General features: G+C 38.4%; 1 protein-coding gene across 2 annotated transcripts in view; it reads right to left on the bottom strand.

Annotated features, from left to right (window-relative positions):
* The window catches only part of LOC150081500 (bridging integrator 3-like), a 193406-nt gene extending 187924 nt beyond the window's left edge, over positions 1-5482 (bottom strand). Inside the window, exon 1 of one of the 2 annotated variants that reach the window (XM_090379337.1) lies at positions 5291-5482. The gene's annotated coding sequence lies outside the window, so the exon portion shown is untranslated. Of the gene's footprint in view, positions 1-5103; positions 5159-5290 lie in introns of those variants that run through there. The other variant, XM_090379338.1, reaches the window with a different exon arrangement.
* Between the last annotated feature and the right edge of the window lie 6540 nt (positions 5483-12022).

The raw sequence follows: 12022 nt of genomic DNA, 5'->3' as shown, positions 1-12022 counted from the left end.
TCCCATTTCACCCCTCCGTTCGTTCCAAGTACCTGTCCAGCTCAGCCTTAAATTTATTTAGGCTATCAACTTCCACAACAAAGGATGGAAGTGTGTTCCACCAATCAACCAACCGCTGGCTAAAGGCAAATTTCTGCACATCTATCCTACATCTGTCTTTCCTCAATTTGAATTTATGCCCTCTCAGGTGATTATTCTGAGCAAGAGGAAGAATCCCATCAGCATTGAGCATGCTCAAACCATTCAAGGCTTTATACACCTCTATCAGATCACCTCGCTGGTGCCTAGTCTCCAGACACTGTAATTTGCAAAACTTAAGCCCTTCTTCGTAAGAGCAACCCTTTGTTCCATTCACTAATCTTGTTGCCCTTCTCTGTACTCATTCCAGCAGCTCTATGTCCTTGAAATGAGGCCTCCAGACCTGTATACAGTACTAAAGGTGTGCCTGACCATTGCCTTATACAAGGGAATAATCACCTCCTTATCCCTGCTAGAAAAATTCCTGTATATCATTGACAAGACACCATGAGCTACTCTTACAGCCCATCTGCACTGCTCAGAGAACTTCATATCTGCCTGCACAATTACCCCTAGGTCCTTTTCATTCTCTACCACTGTCAGTGTAGTACCACAGAGTTGATACGTTGCTCTGGGGTTGCTGTTTCCCATATGTAGTACTTTACATTTGTCAATGTTAAACTTCATTTGCCATCTCTCAGCCTATCTGCTCAACCTTTCCAGATCCTGTTGCAGTGGCATAGCGTCAGTAGTGTCCTTAACAACCCTGCCAACCTTTGTATCATCTGCAAACTTGGACATTAAGCTTGATATACCATCATCAATATTATTTATAAATACAGAAAACAATAATGGACCCAACACTGAACCCTGAGGGACTCCACTAATAACATTAGTCCACAATGAGCAGTGTCCATTGATTACCACTCTGTCTTCTCCCACTCAACCATCCCTTTTTCCATAGCAGCAATTTGCCTGCATTGCTACACTGCTCCAATTTGTGCAGCAGTCTTCCATGTGCAATGGTATCAAAAGCCTTTCTAAGATCCAAATATATGATATCAAAGTTATTCCCTGCATCCAGTTGCTTTGTGACCACATCATAGTATCCAATAAAATTGGTCAGACAAGACTTCCCTTTAACAAACCCATGCTGTGTCCAAGCTATAACTGAAGTCTTGTCTAGATGATCCTGCAATGCTTCTTTAACCAGTGCCTCCATTAATGTCCCTGGAACAGAAGTTAAACTCACAGGTCTATAATTACCTGTGTCAGCCTTTGATCCTCCTTTGTGAATTGGGGTCACATTTGCACACCTCCAGTCTATGGGTACCTCCCCTGAATCGAAGGATGCTCTCATAACTAAGGCTAAGGGTTTGCTTACTTTCTCTGCTGCCTCCTTTAATATAACTATAACTTTAATACAACTAGACATTCAGTTTCTGCTACATGCTTTTTCTATAGATACTTCCATGGGCACTGTTCTTCTGAACTGGCTTCTATAATTCCCACTCTCTCTCTCTCTTCCAAAGCAGTCCAAATACTTGCTGCAACCAGTCAACATCCTTTTACTGTCCAACTTCAAACTCACAGAACCAACTTTTCCTCTTCATTTATTCATTCAATGTCTGTTTTTTGGAACAACCTTCCTTCATATGTATTTCCTGAAAATTACAATCTACAGAAGTTCATGTCAACAAGTATCTTCTTTAATCTTTTCAACCTTCAACCTAGCATGGTCCTAAGTACTATAGGTTCTCGTGTTCGGAGTTTTCATAAAAAAAAAAAAAAGAAACTCCTTTTTAGACTACACAAAGAAAAGGCTAAATTTAAAAATAACGGTAGCAGTATGGATGTGTGAAAATTGAATTTCAACTGGATTGTTGTAACAGACTGCTGCCTGGCATTTTGGAAGTGAACAGTTTGAATAAATTTAAAAGAGGATTGAATAAGTCATTAGGAGTATGCAAATGAAGTTAGTTTTATTTATTTATTTCGCTATACTCCAGAACATGGTGCACCTTCAGCCTGCCATGGTCTTGGGGTGTTTATTTCCCTTCTTCCAGCTGTTTTAAAATAGGAAAACGAGTTCCCAATTTTAAAACAGCGGCAAGGGTGGGATAAACACCCTAACTAACGCTAACCATAGCAGGTTATGCACGTGATTTTCAAAGGGGCACCATGTTCTGGAGTTTTACCATTTATTTTTATTTTTTTGTTTGTTTGGCTGATCCTTTATAAGTTTACTTCTTGCTTTACATTGAGATTTAGCCTAAATAAGTTTAAGGCTCAGCTGGACAGGTATTTTGAACGAACAGAGGGGTGAAGTGGAAGTGGGTTTTTTTTTTTTTTTGGCTGATGCTGCATAAGCTTGCTTTCTTGCATCAAATGCCTAATGCTAAAATGCTAAAAGATGGTGAACAGGTTAAATTTTTACACAAAATAAACATTTACATTTCATTTCATTTCATTATAAAATAAATAAATTCATGCATTTATGGCAGTTTTATCAGATTCCTTAAAGTTAGGTTCATTCTGAGTGTGTTTATTGTAATGTTTGTCTTCATCCCATTTCTTCTGGAGGCCATACTGATTACCAACTGATACTTACACATTCACAGTGTAATATTTCTGTGTATAACAGAGAAAGAAGCCTACACTGTGTATGCAACAGTAAATCACTTTGCAGTACTGGTTGTTTAGTGTTTTACTTAGTGGGTAACCACAGAGAAAATGCCAAAACAATCAGCATTGTACTCAAAACAGTGATAAAAAGATTAATATCCATGCATAAAAATGTGAAAAATTATATACTATTTATCATGCTATTTATCATTTATCATACTGAAGTATCAAATAAAAAAAAGTGCCTTTATCACACACACACACACAAAAACAAACTGAATATTAACACAATGACTGATTTCTTTCAACCAGTATGCATAACACAGAGCTGGTTTTTTTTAATATTATTTATATATTTACATAATATATTTTTAAAATGTTGTTTTTGTTATAATTTTATTATAATTATACCCAAATCCATATTTCATTCTGAAAAAGTAAGTGTCCTTGTTTTTTGAATTTTAAAATGTAACAACTCTAGTGGGGTGTGTATTAAATATTGCCCATCCTGCAACTGTGGATAGACAAAATTGTAGTTGCTGAATAAGCCCATGACCAATAATTCAAACTTGTTTCAGTTACAGGTAATATATCTGCAATTTTTACAGACAATATAGGTGCAACAATATTGCCTTAGTTGCCAATGCTCCTAAGCAGTGTTGAATCCAGGGGGGTGACTGGGAGTGAATTTCACCCCTGGCGGAATAAAATTCTCCTCCGGTGAAAAATAATTTTTATTTTATAAAAAATGAATTCAATAAATTTATGTCAAATAAACATAACAGGAAAAATGACATCAACTAAGTGTGGTACTTGTTAGGCAGTACAAGGCAAAAATAAATCACTAAAATTCAAAAGACCCGAAATTTTTTAAATAATTAAATGGGCAATATTTCTGGCTGCACAAATTGTAACTAAAAGCCACTATTTCAAATGTCTGCATTTTCATCTTATGGTTTTCAGGTTCACTTTATTTTCACAAGAACCATCTCTTGATAGTGTTTCACACAAATGGTCTACTTAAAACTAATTCTTTGTTTGTAAATCGCAAACAAAATTGCAGGCTGCAAATAGGTTTGCCTGAATTGGTTCCTGACAGATGCTATTGGAAGTATAATTATAAAGTGTCCTGCAGCTTTTGGGGAAGTCTGCAGCCACTACTTCAATCATCAGCAGTTTTGCTTTATGGTTTTCACATTCCCATTATTTGATTTTTTCACAGCAACGGGCTACTTGTGGCTAATTCTTCCTTTGTATACCACAAACAAGAGACAGTTTGGTCACAGCCTAAAAACAATACATTTTATAACCTTTATATTATTTATGCATGTGTACTATAATATTGCAAGATTGCACGAAGATAAGCTTAGAAGGCTGAATGAGTTATCGGAAAAATTAACAAATGAAGTGATTGATACACATACTTGTTTGTTTGTTTGTTATTTGGTTTTTAGGAGCATTAGCAACTAATGCCATATTGCTCTGGGGATATGCGCTGGTCATTCCCTGACCTTTCCGCATCCTCCGCATTTGGTGGTCACGGGCTCGAACCCTGGTCTAATCAAGAAGTGTGTGCTATGCACTGCTGCTCCTGCCCACCTGGCTGCAGAGGCACCTGATACACATGCAAAGAAAAATAACATTATTATAATACCATACTTACTTGCATGTTTGATTATAATTTAAATAGTTTTTTTTTTTTTTTTTTTGTAAATTTTTATTGGCGATTTTCACATTAAACTGTGACTATTGTCAGTAACGTGGTTTTTGTGAACCGACTATTAGTATTTAGATGTTAAATAATAACCCCAGGGTTCACATCTGGCGAGTATGGGCTTAGCACACCCAGGGTCCTGAGCTGGATATCATCATTCTTCTCTTTCTTGGTGATTCCCTTCTAATTTTTTTTCTCTCTCTCTCTCAGGGTAACTAGGGATTTTTTTTTTTTTTTTTGGCTGTTGCAGCATAAGCCTCAGACTTCCTTGCACCATATAGCTAATAATAATAATAATAATAAATATTTCCTTTTGTTTCCAATTTGGTTTACTCATATTTTCTTATTATAACATTCCTAAATTTGCATAATCTGTATATTTATACATAAATATATATATATATAGATTTGTTTACATACATATGTTGCAAATATTATATAATAATAAATAATACACTACGTGTACCCCCCCCCCCAAGTTTACATTCCCCCGGTACAAACGCTCTGGATTCAAAACTGCTAAGACCCTACAGCAACAACTAATAGATGTCAGAAAAACAGTTCAACTCAAGGAAGTTCAAAGCTTACTTTAGCATTAGCATAAATGCTAAAGGGCAAACGGCAAGTGTGCTAAATTCTTAAAACCCCAATAAATATCATCATCAATTTAACAGAAAAGCAAAAAATTTGATTTCAATAATTAAAAAAAAAAAACAAAAAAAAAAAACGGCGTCGCTAGACATTACTCTATGGGCAGGAGGGGTTAAATTTAGTTGACTTCACGCGTCAGTATATATTCTCTGTAAACTCAATATATTCCATGATAGATGTCTCAGCCAGCCGAGAGAATCAAAACCGTGATCACAGATTGCGAGAGAGACAAGACAGAAACAACTCCAACGATAAATGCATTCTGCGAAATGGTAACACTACCTTGCTTTCGGAAATTTCTTCTGCGAAACTATACACGGCAAACTCAGATTGATACCCTCTCTGACTGACCTCTATAGTTCTCACATATTTACAAGCACAACAGCGGTTATCCAACGGCATTAACACAAAATGTGGCAATAACCACAGAGTACAGTAAAAGCTTACTATTTTGTGTCCACATATATGTCAATAATATATATATTTTTTAAAATTCTTATTTCCTTCGTGACAGCATAGCATTATCGCCACCTTTCACCCGTTTGAAAAAGTCTGGGGTTGAGCCTCATCGAAGAGTGGAAGAATTTCTCAATCAGAGCTGTTTAGCCGATTTCAGGCGAAGGAAATAGGATATAATTCCCTTTGAACCAGTGCAGGATTGAAGCGCGAGCTAGAAGGGCCCTTACACTGGGCGCCAAATTTTACAAATCATGAAATGAAAAAAAAAAAAAATAAAAATTAATAAATAATAATAATAATAAATAAATAAAATAATATATATATAGGGTGTCTCAAAAATACACGGCATAACTTCAGAAATGAGTTACTCATATGCAGACAATAAAAATATTTTATATCAACATAGTTCCGGAAATGCTTGGTTTCCGAGTTTTGAAGGTATTTCTCTGACACTTAACTGTTCACATCACCTTATAGTAATTGTTCAAAATGTCCACCTTCTGCCTGAATACAGGCCTCACAACGACGTCTCATGGACTCGCGAAGACGATGCCAAATTCCTGGCATGTTTCGTATTGTCTCACAACCTGTCACAATTCGATTGCGGAGAGTTTCCACATCAGCTACCGGAGTCGAATACACCAATAATTTTAAATGGCCCCACAAGAAGAAATCTAGTGGATTTAAATCAGTAAGCGTGGAGGCCAGGTAGTGGTCCACCTCTACCTATCCACCGACCAGGAAACCTTCGATTCAGGTAATTGTGGGCTAGGTAGTTAAAATGTGCGGGAGCGCCATGGTGCATGAAGGGTGATTGTTGACGAATGATCAGTGGCGTGTCGTCCAAGAAATTAGGCACGTTGTTTTCCAGAAAGTTTCTGTACGCCTGCCCTGTGAGTTTGTTTGGAAGTACACGGAGCCCAAATAACTTATCACCAAAAACATCCGCCCAGATGTTGAGGCTGAACCGCTGTTGGTGATGTAATGGAAGAATTGCATGTGGGTTTTCCTCAGCCCATACATGCTGACTGTGAAAGTTTTGGATTCCGTCCCTTGTGAACTGTGCTTCATCTGTGAATATCATTAAGGCAGGAAAGTAAGGAGTTGTACCACACTGCTGCAAGAACCACTGGTAGAACATTACTCGCGCAGGGTAATCTGCAGGTGATAAGGCTTGTACCTGTTGCAGATGGTAAGGATACAGTTGGTGTTCTCGCAAAACCCTCCAAATAGTCGAACGTTGAACAGCCAGTTGCATTGCTATTCTGCGTGTGCTGATTCCAGGAGTGGCATGCACAACATCCAAAATCTCCTCCTATACATTTGTACTTCAGGAGTCGTTGATCTTGGTCGTCCTCTGTCGGAAGCATAAGGTGTAACGGTTCCATGTTCACAAAGGCGGCAATGAATACCTTCAAACGTTTTCCTGTCTGGACATCTTCGGTCTGGGAACCTTTCGTGGTACAAACGACGAGCCTCCAGGGCATTACAGACCAGCCTCCAGATAAGACATTCCAGTTAATAACTCGGGAACCAAGCATTTCTAGAACTATGTTGATATAAAATATTTTTATTGTCTACATATGAGGAACTCATTCCTGAAGTTATGCTATGATTTTTGAAACACCCTGCATATAACAGTGCTTTTTTTGGGACGGTATGCAACGGTACAGCGTACCGGCACCTTTATTAACAGTGACGTGGGAATATTGGATGCAGTGCACTTCGAAATTTTTTTTTACATGTTTACCTACTATTCAAATACGCTTAAAATTGTTTAACTAAATTTGCATTTTTTACTGTCTATTTTTAAGCCATTTTTTATACAAAACTCTATAACCATTTTTTTATAATTCTAAATTACTCAGTCGGACCTCTGTTTAACGAAGTCCTTTTATAGCGAATTATTTTGGATTTCCCTTTCAAGTTATATTTAAAATAGTTTCCGTTGAGCAAAGAAAATTTTCATATAGCGAACGGATTAAGACAGAATTAACGCGGTACGCACTGTTCGCATTTCTGGCCTTCAGGAAATTTAGACAATTAGTCCTGCTGCGCGAATTAAGGAGAAAACGTTGAATAGTGAATAACTTAGTTTGCACAATTTTAATAGTGAATAAATTAGTTTGCACAGTTTTCAGTGCAATACGTCTAAACCAAAGACTGTCAACATAAGTTGTAATTGGGATTATGAGCATTATAAAATAGATGTAGGGTTTTGGTGTTCAATCCCGGTGTTGTCTGGAAATTTGGAGTAGCATTGCGGTAAAACTCTTAACTTTTATGGACACATGTTCAATATGTCCAGTAAAGAAAAAGCGGTCGTCGATGATGACTCGTAAAAATCTGGGGCTTCGACCAATTGAAAGTGATTTTTTGTCAAATTTACAACTGGTGGTTTGTCATAGTGTAATTTGTATTTTAAAACCATAACTTGGATTTGGATGGGGATAATTTCAATTTGTTCTTAGAGGACCAAGCAATGGCATAGCTCCCATGTAGGCAGGCAAGGCAATTGCCTCCGGTTCCGGCGTCTTTGGTTGTCTCCTCTTTTCGAAATTTTCATTAATTAAGTAGGGGGGCCCGAACATGTTCTTTGTCACTGGTCCGAGAAACGCTAGCTACGCTATTGGGACCAAGACAGTAGTTCAAGAAGTATTTTATTGGCATAGAGTTCAAAATCAGATCTTCAGTTTCCACCTAGCAAATTGACAAGGTCATCCGCATATGCAAGTTGATGCACATTTTGAAATTCAGCCATCCTAAGCAGTCAATCATCAAGAACTAGGTTCCAAATCAAGGAACCCAAAATTGATCCTTGGGGACAACCACGTGAGACTGATCTGTGAATTTTCATGCTTTTAGTGAAGACGGTGACAGTGCAAGCAGAAAAGTAATTTCTAACGAGTTTATAAAGCTGAAGAGAGCAATGATTGGAACGAAGACTACTGCGGGTACTCTCCCACCATAAGGTATCAAAAGCGCACACAAAGTCGAAAAGATCGCAATAACGTACTTGGAAGTGAAATTATCAATAAGGTGATGCAGTTCTAATAAGGCGTCTTCGCGTCGAAGCCTTTGCCTAAAATCGTATTGAAGAGAGGATGTTGAGCTTGTAGCTCCAAGCAGTGTGGTAATTTTTATTAGCGATTAGTCTCTCTAACACTTTCCAAGGCGAAAGAGCAAGGCTATAGGGTGGTAGGATCTGGCATTGTGGACTGGTTTTCAAGGTTTAGGTAAAATCATAAGGATGGCGTGTTTCATTGGTTTGGGAAACGTTCCAGTACCTAAGCAGTTGCTGAATAATTTAAATAGAACTTTGGGCTTTAGGTCATAAAAATGTTTGATAAATATATTGTCAATCAGGTCATCACCAGGACATTTGTTTGAGTGATTGTTATTCAGGATTGAAGTAAGTTCCTCTGAAGTGAATGAACTTGTTTCTTCAATAGGAATATATTTTTGGTTTGAATCTCAAATGGAGAGATGGTATCAAGTTAGCATTAGTAGAGGCACATGATGCAAAAAGCAAGCTTATAGAGCATCAGCCAAAAAAAAAAAAAATAAATAATAAATAAAAAACCCATTCCCATTTCACTGATCCATTCATTCTAAATGTTTCTCCAGTTCTACCTTGAATTTCTTTAAGCTATCAACTTCCACAACAATAGATGTTCCGGCAATCAACTACTCGCTGGCAAATTTCCGCACATCTATCCCACATCTGTCTTTCCTCAATTTTAATCTATGCCCTCTCAGGTGATTATTCTGAGCAAGAGGAAGAATCTCATCAACATTGAGCCTGCTCAATCCATTCAAGGATTTATACACCTCAATCAGATCGCCTCAAGGATGCCTAGTCTCCAGAAGCTGCAATTTGCAGAACTTAAGCCTTTCTTGGTAACAGCATTCCTTTGTTCTCTTCACCAGTCTTGTTATCCTTCTCCGTACTCGTTCTAGCTACTCTACATCCTTCCTAAAATGAGGCTTCCAGACTTGTACACAGTACTACAGGTGTGGCCTTACCATTGACTTATACAAGGGGATAATCACCTCCTTATCCCTGTATATCATTGAGAAGACCCCATGACTTACTCTTGCAGCCTGTCTGCACTTCTCAGAAAACTTCATATCTGACAACACAATTACCCCCCAGGTCTCTTTCATTCTCCACTACTCTGACTGTAACAGCACATAGTTGATACATTTCTCTGGGGGTTACTGTTGCCCATATACAGTACTTTGCATTTGTCAATGTTAAACTTCAGTTGCCACTTCTCAGCCCATCTACTCAACTTTTCCAGATCATGTTGTGGCAGCATACCGTCATTACTGTATGCTAACCTTTGCATCATTTCCAAACTTTGACATTAAGCTTCATATGCCTTCAGCAATATCATTGATAAAATACACAACAACAATGGACTCAACACCGAAAGCTGAGGGACACCACTAATAACATTAGTCCACGTAGAGCAGTACACATTGATCACCACTCTCTGTCTTCTCCCACTCAACCATTCTTTTATCCATTGTAGCAACTTATCCTTAATAACATAATAACATACTGCTCCAATTTGAACAATAGTCTTCAATGTGCAACAGTATCAAAAGCTTTCCTGATATAAAAATTAATCATTTTTGCATCCAGTTCCTTTGTGACCACATCATACTATCCTATCAAATTGGTCAGACAAGACTTCCCCTTGACAAACCCATGCTGTGTCTGAATTTTGCTGCGGTCTTCTCTAAATGATCCTGCAATGCTTTAACCTGTGTCTCCATCATTTTCACTGGAACAGAAGTCAAACTAACAGGTCTGTACTTACTTGCGTCACACTTTGATTCCCCTCCCCCCCTTTGTGAATTGGAGATACATTTGCACATCTTCAGTCGGGAATTATAGAAGCCAAATCAGAGGAACAGTGCCCATGGAAGTATCTGTAGAAAAGGCATGCAACAGAAACAGTACGTCTATGAGTCAGAGTGGAGAGACTGTGTTAGAGATGAGTCGTTAATTAATGTAACCCTCCCCTTCCGAATGGAATCTAGAAGCCTGAGAGAGGCTTTAGGGGCACCGCCCCATGTGTGGGAAAAATATTCCATGGTAGGGCGGATTTTCGATTTGTGCAGAGTGAACAGCTGTTTGGAAGAAAAGTAACCCGAGAGCAAAGAAAAACCAAGTTTTTTAGATGCAGAGCAAGCATTTGTAATGTGCTTGTGCGAAGAGAGAGATTAGAAGTCAGGGTAATCCCCAAAAGAGATATATCACTTGCCTAGAAATCTGAGTGTCACCAAAGATAAGCACAGGAACAGAAGAATTCTTTTTGGGAGATATAAGACACGACTGAGTTTTAGAAGGATTTTGAAATCAACTAAGTTGATTTCAAACTGAGTTTTGAAATCAACTAAGTTGTCTTGGCCCCACTGGAGAAATACCCGAAGATCGGCATTTAAGGAATTGGTAGCAGATATTCGAGAAGTTGAAGCTGCTTAAGTAGGGCAAGGTTTTCCCAAAATGGAAAGTGGAATGCAATGTGCTATCATCAGCAAAACTATGGATAGGATTTCCAGTCAATGGAAGAAGGTCATTAATATACAAGAGGAAAAGAGTGGGGGAAAGAACTGAACCTTGAGAGATTCAAGCATTAGTGGAGAGGTTAGAAGACAGAGAGCCATCTACCTATTTTAGTATTAAATCAGCTCACACCAACCATAAGAATAAGTATTTACTGTAACTAGAATATTTATTTACATATTAAAATAAAATAAATATTTACAAAAACTGCTATTATATTAAATATACATGTAAAAACATTAAAACTGTGATAAAATCCTTGAGATAAAATACACTAAAATAAACCGGATTAAAAGCGATAAAAACGATAAAAATCTCTGGAGCTTTCGGAAGCTTGCGCTCCCTTCCTCAGCAGTAACAAAACTTCCTGCAGCACGTCCATATATAACAGGCTCACGGTACCTATACACGTGGTGCAGTCGGCGCATGGTCTGAACTGGAAGCGGAAATAGCTCGGGAACGTGTTAAGCAAAACCGTTCATCCGTACTTAGGATAATAGTTTCAAACAGAGGATGCATACGCATACCTCTGTCCCTATTCATAATATTGTGGTCGGATGAACAGATTCGTAGGCTCTCGAGCCATTTACGGTTCCAGAACCCATGCGCTCGATCCATGATAACCGCATCCTCTGGGGAAAATTTTTGATGCTGCTTCTCCCAAAAATGTTCGGCCACAGCAGACTTATTGTAATCAGCGGTTTTTATAGCATTTGCATGCTCCCCCAGACGATCCTTGAGCCGTCGTTTTGTCTCGCCCACATAACATTCCCCACAATCCGGGCATTTTATCCTGTATACTACTCCACTACTCAGGTCCTTTGCTATTGGGTCTTTTACCTGAGACAACACTGTGTGCAACCTCCGCCCGGGAAGTTGCACACAGCGTGTTTTATAGCCCCGCAAAATTCTAGCGAGATGCTCAGTAACGCCCGGATAGTAAGGAATGTATGCGGTAGCGACAGGAACAAACGGTT

Source organism: Mastigoproctus giganteus, chromosome 8 (assembly GCF_048544385.1).
Source record: "Mastigoproctus giganteus isolate SK-2022 chromosome 8, ASM4854438v1, whole genome shotgun sequence".
Taxonomy (NCBI): domain Eukaryota; kingdom Metazoa; phylum Arthropoda; class Arachnida; order Uropygi; family Thelyphonidae; genus Mastigoproctus; species Mastigoproctus giganteus.
Note: the sequence above shows the minus strand (reverse complement) of the source record. Positions and strands in the feature narration are given on the sequence as shown.